At 52.4% G+C, this 8,224-nt stretch overlaps 1 protein-coding gene across 1 annotated transcript in view; it reads left to right on the top strand.

Annotated features, from left to right (window-relative positions):
- The window catches only part of ghra (growth hormone receptor a), a 191,421-nt gene that overhangs the window by 18,696 nt on the left and 164,501 nt on the right, over positions 1-8,224 (top strand). The window lies entirely within an intron of this gene.

Genomic DNA, 8,224 nt, shown 5'->3' with positions numbered 1-8,224 from the left:
TAACTTCGATTAACGTGAGAATTATCTTTTTTATCTCATGATTCCAGGATTTATTTCCTCACACGTTCGTTTTTCACTTCAATGAAAATAACATGAAGGTGTGTCCAGTAGAAACGTTGCTCTGTCGCCCCCTGGAGGCGGACACGACAACAGCAGCCACATGTCAATCAACGAACAAATCAACTTGTGGTTGAAACTCAAAGAACAGTTGGTTCTTGAGATCTTAAGGTAAGGTAAGGTAAGGTAAAACTTTATTGATCTTCACACCAACAGTCCAACTAAATGAAGGAATGAGATTCAAACACATGTTCACTCAGCAGTGGTCAGTGGCTGCAGATCCGAGGTCAGAAGGTTGAAGACGTTATAGTCCTTGTTGCTTCATCTTCATGTTTCTCTAGAAAGTCTTCATGAAAGAAGAAGAAATACAACTTTAAAGTATCTTTACCTCCAGAGATGAAGGATGAGGATCAGAGACGCACACTTCAGATGTTTCTCCATTGAACGCGAGACAAGGAGATATTTTGGTTCGACTTCATTGACGTAAACAACAAAGTATGTTATTTTTAATCGTGCTTCTCCGAGCAGGAAGTCCTCAGCCTCTCACCCGAGTAGCTGGGATAGACTCCAGTTTTAAATACATTCTTTCATGACTTTGATGAGATTTGAAGTCGAACAACGACTCAGACTCTAAAAGGGAAGAAAGAGAATCTCTTTGGTTTGATGTTCTGACCTCGGTTTGTTCTTGTGAATCGAATCATCGTCAAACTTCTTTGATGACTCACTTCCTGCTGCTCGTCATCTTCCTCCACCTGAAGGAGTCACTTCCTGCTGCTCGTCATCCTCCACCTGAAGGAGTCACTTCCTGCTGCTCGTCATCTTCTTCCACATGAAGGAGTCACTTCCTGCTGCTCGTCATCTTCCTCCTGAAGGAGTTACTTCCTGCTGCTCGTCATCTTCCTCCTGAAGGAGTCACTTCCTGCTGCTCGTCATCTTCCTCCACCTGAAGGAGTCACTTCCTGCTGCTCGTCATCCTCCACCTGAAGGAGTCACTTCCTGCTGCTCGTCATCTTCCTCCTGAAGGAGTCACTTCCTGCTGCTCGTCATCTTCCTCCTGAAGGAGTCACTTCCTGCTGCTCGTCATCTTCCTCCTGAAGGAGTCACTTCCTGCTGCTCGTCATCCTACACCTGAAGGAGTCACTTCCTGCTGCTCGTCATCTTCCACCTGAAGGAGTCACTTCCTGCTGCTCGTCATCTTCCACCTGAAGGAGTCACTTCCTGCTGCTCGTCATCTTCCTCCACCTGAAGGAGTCACTTCCTGCTGCTCGTCATCTTCCTACACCTGAAGGAGTCACTTCCTGCTGCTCGTCATCCTACACCTGAAGGAGTCACTTCCTGCTGCTCGTCATCTTCCACCTGAAGGAGTCACTTCCTGCTGCTCGTCATCTTCCTCCACCTGAAGGAGTCACTTCCTGCTGCTCGTCATCTTCCTCCTGAAGGAGTCACTTCCTGCTGCTCGTCATCTTCCTACACCTGAAGGAGTCACTTCCTGCTGCTCGTCATCTTCCTCCACCTGAAGGAGTCACTTCCTGCTGCTCCTCATCCTACACCTGAAGGAGTCACTTCCTGCTGCTCGTCATCTTCCTCCTGAAGGAGTCACTTCCTGCTGCTCGTCATCTTCCTCCACCTGAAGGAGTCACTTCCTGCTGCTCGTCATCCTACACCTGAAGGAGTCACTTCCTGCTGCTCGTCATCTTCCACCTGAAGGAGTCACTTCCTGCTGCTCGTCATCTTCCTCCACCTGAAGGAGTCACTTCCTGCTGCTCGTCATCTTCCTCCTGAAGGAGTCACTTCCTGCTGCTCGTCATCTTCCTACACCTGAAGGAGTCACTTCCTGCTGCTCGTCATCCTACACCTGAAGGAGTCACTTCCTGCTGCTCGTCATCTTCCACCTGAAGGAGTCACTTCCTGCTGCTCGTCATCTTCCTCCTGAAGGAGTCACTTCCTGCTGCTCGTCATCTTCCTACACCTGAAGGAGTCACTTCCTGCTGCTCGTCATCCTACACCTGAAGGAGTCACTTCCTGCTGCTCGTCATCTTCCACCTGAAGGAGTCACTTCCTGCTGCTCGTCATCTTCCTCCACCTGAAGGAGTCACTTCCTGCTGCTCGTCATCTTCCTCCTGAAGGAGTCACTTCCTGCTGCTCGTCATCTTCCTACACCTGAAGGAGTCACTTCCTGCTGCTCGTCATCTTCCTCCACCTGAAGGAGTCACTTCCTGCTGCTCCTCATCCTACACCTGAAGGAGTCACTTCCTGCTGCTCGTCATCTTCCTCCTGAAGGAGTCACTTCCTGCTGCTCGTCATCTTCCTCCTGAAGGAGTCACTTCCTGCTGCTCGTCATCCTACACCTGAAGGAGTCACTTCCTTCTGCTCGTCATCTTCCACCTGAAGGAGTCACTTCCTGCTGCTCGTCATCTTCCTCCACCTGAAGGAGTCACTTCCTGCTGCTCGTCATCTTCCTCCTGAAGGAGTCACTTCCTGCTGCTCGTCATCTTCCTACACCTGAAGGAGTCACTTCCTGCTGCTCGTCATCTTCCTCCACCTGAAGGAGTCACTTCCTGCTGCTCGTCATCTTCCTCCACCTGAAGGAGTCACTTCCTTCTGCTCGTCATCTTCCTCCTGAAGGAGTCACTTCCTGCTGCTCGTCATCTTCCTACACCTGAAGGAGTCACTTCCTGCTGCTCGTCATCTTCCTCCACCTGAAGGAGTCACTTCCTGCTGCTCCTCATCCTACACCTGAAGGAGTCACTTCCTGCTGCTCGTCATCCTACACCTGAAGGAGTCACTTCCTGCTGCTCGTCATCTTCCTCCTGAAGGAGTCACTTCCTGCTGCTTGTCATCTTCCTACACCTGAAGGAGACACTTCCTGCTGCTCGTCATCTTCCTCCTGAAGGAGTCACTTCCTGCTGCTCGTCATCTTCCTCCTGAAGGAGTCACTTCCTGCTGCTCGTCATCCTACACCTGAAGGAGTCACTTCCTGCTGCTCGTCATCTTCCACCTGAAGGAGTCACTTCCTGCTGCTCGTCATCTTCCTCCACCTGAAGGAGTCACTTCCTGCTGCTCGTCATCTTCCTCCTGAAGGAGTCACTTCCTGCTGCTCGTCATCTTCCTCCACCTGAAGGAGTCACTTCCTGCTGCTCCTCATCCTACACCTGAAGGAGACACTTCCTGCTGCTCGTCATCTTCCTCCACCTGAAGGAGTCACTTCCTGCTGCTCGTCATCTTCCACCTGAAGGAGTCACTTCCTGCTGCTCGTCATCTTCCTCCTGAAGGAGTCACTTCCTGCTGCTCGTCATCTTCCTCCACCTGAAGGAGTCACTTCCTGCTGCTCGTCATCTTCCTCCTGAAGGAGTCACTTCCTGCTGCTCGTCATCTTCCTACACCTGAAGGAGACACTTCCTGCTGCTTGTCATCTTCCTCCTGAAGGAGTCACTTCCTGCTGCTCGTCATCTTCCTCCACCTGAAGGAGTCACTTCCTGCTGCTCGTCATCTTCCTCCACCTGAAGGAGTCACTTCCTGCTGCTCGTCATCTTCCTCCTGAAGGAGTCACTTCCTGCTGCTTGTCATCTTCCTACACCTGAAGGAGACACTTCCTGCTGCTCGTCATCTTCCTCCACCTGAAGGAGTCACTTCCTGCTGCTCGTCATCTTCCTCCACCTGAAGGAGTCACTTCCTGCTGCTCGTCATCTTCCTCCACCTGAAGGAGTCACTTCCTGCTGCTCGTCATCTTCCTCCTGGAGGAGTCACTTCCTGCTGCTCGTCATCTTCCTCCACCTGAAGAAGTCACTTCCTGCTGCTCGTCATCTTCCTCCACCTGAAGGAGTCACTTCCTGCTGCTCATCAACTTCCTCCACCTGAAGGAGTCACTTCCTGCTGCTCGTCATCCTACACCTGAAGGAGTCAATTCCTGATGCTCGTCATCCTACACCTGAAGGAGTCACTTCCTGCTGCTTGTCATCTTCCTCCACCTGAAGGAGTCACTTCCTGCTGCTCGTCATCTTCCTCCTGGAGGAGTCACTTCCTGCTGCTCGTCATCCTATACCTGAAGGAGTCACTTCCTGCTGCTTGTCATCTTCCTCCTGAAGGAGTCACTTCCTGCTGCTCGTCATCTTCCACCTGAAGGAGTCACTTCCTGCTGCTCGTCATCCTACACCTGAAGGAGACACTTCCTGCTGCTCGTCATCTTCCTCCACCTGAAGGAGTCACTTCCTGCTGCTCGTCATCTTCCTCCACCTGAAGGAGTCACTTCCTGCTGCTCGTCATCTTCCTCCACCTGAAGGAGTCACTTCCTGCTGCTCCTCATCCTACACCTGAAGGAGTCACTTCCTGCTGCTCGTCATCCTACACCTGAAGGAGTCACTTCCTGGTGCTCGTCATCTTCCTCCTGAAGGAGTCACTTCCTGCTGCTTGTCATCTTCCTACACCTGAAGGAGACACTTCCTGCTGCTCGTCATCTTCCTCCACCTGAAGGAGTCACTTCCTGCTGCTCGTCATCTTCCACCTGAAGGAGTCACTTCCTGCTGCTCGTCATCTTCCTCCTGAAGGAGTCACTTCCTGCTGCTCGTCATCTTCCTCCACCTGAAGGAGTCACTTCCTGCTGCTCGTCATCTTCCTCCTGAAGGAGTCACTTCCTGCTGCTCTTCATCTTCCTACACCTGAAGGAGACACTTCCTGCTGCTTGTCATCTTCCTCCTGAAGGAGTCACTTCCTGCTGCTCGTCATCTTCCTCCACCTGAAGGAGTCACTTCCTGCTGCTCGTCATCTTCCTCCACCTGAAGGAGTCACTTCCTGCTGCTCGTCATCTTCCTCCTGGAGGAGTCACTTCCTGCTGCTCGTCATCTTCCTCCACCTGAAGAAGTCACTTCCTGCTGCTCGTCATCTTCCTCCACCTGAAGGAGTCACTTCCTGCTGCTCATCAACTTCCTCCACCTGAAGGAGTCACTTCCTGCTGCTCGTCATCCTACACCTGAAGGAGTCAATTCCTGATGCTCGTCATCCTACACCTGAAGGAGTCACTTCCTGCTGCTTGTCATCTTCCTCCACCTGAAGGAGTCACTTCCTGCTGCTCGTCATCTTCCTCCTGGAGGAGTCACTTCCTGCTGCTCGTCATCTTCCTCCACCTGAAGGAGTCACTTCCTGCTGCTCGTCATCTTCCTCCTGAAGGAGTCAGTTCCTGCTGCTCGTCATCTTCCTACACATGAAGGAGACACTTCCTGCTGCTTGTCATCTTCCTCCTGAAGGAGTCACTACCTGCTGCTCGTCATCTTCCACCTGAAGGAGTCACTTCCTGCTGCTCGTCATCTTCCTCCACCTGAAGGAGTCACTTCCTGCTGCTCGTCATCTTCCACCTGAAGGAGTCACTTCCTGCTTCTCGTCATCCTACACCTGAAGGAGTCACTTCCTGCTGCTTGTCATCTTCCTCCTGAAGGAGTCACTTCCTGCTGCTCGTCATCTTCCTCCACCTGAAGGAGTCACTTCCTGCTGCTCGTCATCTTCCTCCACCTGAAGCAGTCACTTCCTACTGCTCGTCATCTTCCTCCACCTGAAGGAGTCACTTCCTGCTGCTCGTCATCTTCCACCTGAAGGAGTCACTTCCTGCTGCTCGTCATCTTCCTCCACCTGAAGGAGTCACTTCCTGCTGCTCGTCATCTTCCACCTGAAGGAGTCACTTCCTGCTGCTCGTCATCCTACACCTGAAGGAGTCACTTCTTGCTGCTTGTCATCTTCCTCCTGAAGGAGTCACTTCCTGCTGCTCGTCATCTTCCACCTGAAGGAGTCACTTCCTGCTGCTCGTCATCCTATACCTGAAGGAGTCACTTCCTGCTGCTTGTCATCTTCCTCCTGAAGGAGTCACTTCCTGCTGCTCGTCATCTTCCACCTGAAGGAGTCACTTCCTGCTGCTCGTCATCCTACACCTGAAGGAGACACTTCCTGCTGCTCGTCATCTTCCTCCACCTGAAGGAGTCACTTCCTGCTGCTCGTCATCTTCCTCCACCTGAAGGAGTCACTTCCTGCTGCTCGTCATCTTCCTCCACCTGAAGGAGTCACTTCCTGCTGCTCGTCATCTTCCTCCACCTGAAGGAGTCACTTCCTGCTGCTCGTCATCTTACACCTGAAGGAGTCACTTCCTGCTGCTCGTCATCTTCCTCCACCTGAAGGAGTCACTTCCTGCTGCTCGTCATCTTACACCTGAAGGAGTCACTTCCTGCTGCTTGTCATCTTCCTCCTGAAGGAGTCACTTCCTGCTGCTCGTCATCTTCCTCCACCTGAAGGAGTCACTTCCTGCTGCTCATCATCCTACACCTGAAGGAGTCACTTCCTGCTGCTCGTCATCTTCCTCCACCTGAAGGAGTCACTTCCTGCTGCTCGTTATCCTACACCTGAAGGAGACACTTCCCGCTGCTCGTCATCTTCCACCTGAAGGAGTCACTTCCTGCTGCTCGTCATCTTCCTCCACCTGAAGGAGTAACTTCCTGCTGCTCGTCATCTTCCTCCTGAAGGAGTCACTTCCTGCTGCTCGTCATCTTCCACTTGAAGGAGTCACTTCCCGCTGCTCGTCATCTTCCACCTGAAGGAGTCACTTCCTGCTGCTCGTCATCTTCCTCCACCTGAAGGAGTAACTTCCTGCTGCTCGTCATCTTCCTCCACCTGAAGGAGTAACTTCCTGCTGCTCGTCATCTTACACCTGAAGGAGTCACTTCCTGCTGCTCGTCATCTTCCGCCACCTGAAGGAGTCACTTCCTGCTGCTCGTCATCTTACACCTGAAGGAGTCACTTCCTGCTGCTTGTCATCTTCCTCCTGAAGGAGTCACTTCCTGCTGCTCGTCATCTTCCTCCACCTGAAGGAGTCACTTCCTGCTGCTCGTCATCTTCCTCCACCTGAAGGAGTCACTTCCTGCTGCTCGTCATTTTCCTCCACCTGAAGGAGTCACTTCCTGCTGCTCGTCATCTTCCACCTGAAGGAGTCACTTCCTGCTGCTCGTCATCTTCCTCCACCTGAAGGAGTCACTTCCTGCTGCTCGTCATCCTACACCTGAAGGAGTCACTTCCTGCTGCTCGTCATCTTCCTCCACCTGAAGGAGTCACTTCCTGCTGCTCGTCATCCTACACCTGAAGGAGACACTTCCCGCTGCTCGTCATCTTCCACCTGAAGGAGTCACTTCCTGCTGCTCGTCATCTTCCTCCACCTGAAGGAGTAACTTCCTGCTGCTCGTCATCTTCCTCCTGAAGGAGTCACTTCCTGCTGCTCGTCATCTTCCACTTGAAGGAGTCACTTCCCACTGCTCGTCATCTTCCACCTGAAGGAGTCACTTCCTGCTGCTCGTCATCTTCCTCCACCTGAAGGAGTAACTTCCTGCTGCTCGTCATCTTCCTCCTGAAGGAGTCACTTCCTGCTGCTCGTCATCTTCCTCCACCTGAAGGAGTAACTTCCTGCTGCTCGTCATCTTCCTCCTGAAGGAGTCACTTCCTGCTGCTCGTCATCTTCCTACACCTGAAGGAGTAACTTCCTGCTGCTCGTCATCTTCCTCCTGAAGGAGTCACTTCCTGCTGCTCGTCATCTTCCACCTGAAGGCGACACTTCCTGCTGCTCGTCATCTTCCACTTGAAGGAGTCACTTCCCGCTGCTCGTCATCTTCCACCTGAAGGAGTTACTTCCTGCTGCTCTTCATCTTCCTCCACCTGAAGGAGTAACTTCCTGCTGCTCGTCATCTTCCTCCTGAAGGAGTCACTTCCTGCTGCTCGTCATCTTCCTCCACCTGAAGGAGTCACTTCCTGCTGTTCGTCATCTTCCTCCTGAAGGAGTAACTTCCTGCTGCTCGTCATCTTCCTCCTGAAGGAGTCACTTCCTGCTGCTCGTCATCTTCCTCCACCTGAAGGAGTCACTTCCTGCTGCTCGTCATCTTCCTCCTGAAGGAGTCACTTCCTGCTGCTCGTCATCTTCCTCCACCTGAAGGAGTCACTTCCTGCTGCTCGTCATCTTCCTCCACCTGAAGGAGTCACTTCCTGCTGCTCGTCATCTTCCTCCACCTGAAGGAGTCACTTCCTGCTGCTCGTCATCTTACACCTGAAGGAGTCACTTCCTGCTGCTCGTCATCTTCCTCCACCTGAAGGAGTCACTTCCTGCTGCTCGTCATCTTACACCTGAAGGAGTCACTTCCTGCTGCTT

This window comes from Callionymus lyra, chromosome 1 (genome assembly GCF_982586985.1).
Source record: "Callionymus lyra chromosome 1, fCalLyr1.hap1.1, whole genome shotgun sequence".
Classification (NCBI taxonomy): domain Eukaryota; kingdom Metazoa; phylum Chordata; class Actinopteri; order Syngnathiformes; family Callionymidae; genus Callionymus; species Callionymus lyra.
The sequence above is the reverse complement of the archived record's forward strand: the minus strand, read 5'-3'. Positions and strand labels throughout refer to the sequence as shown.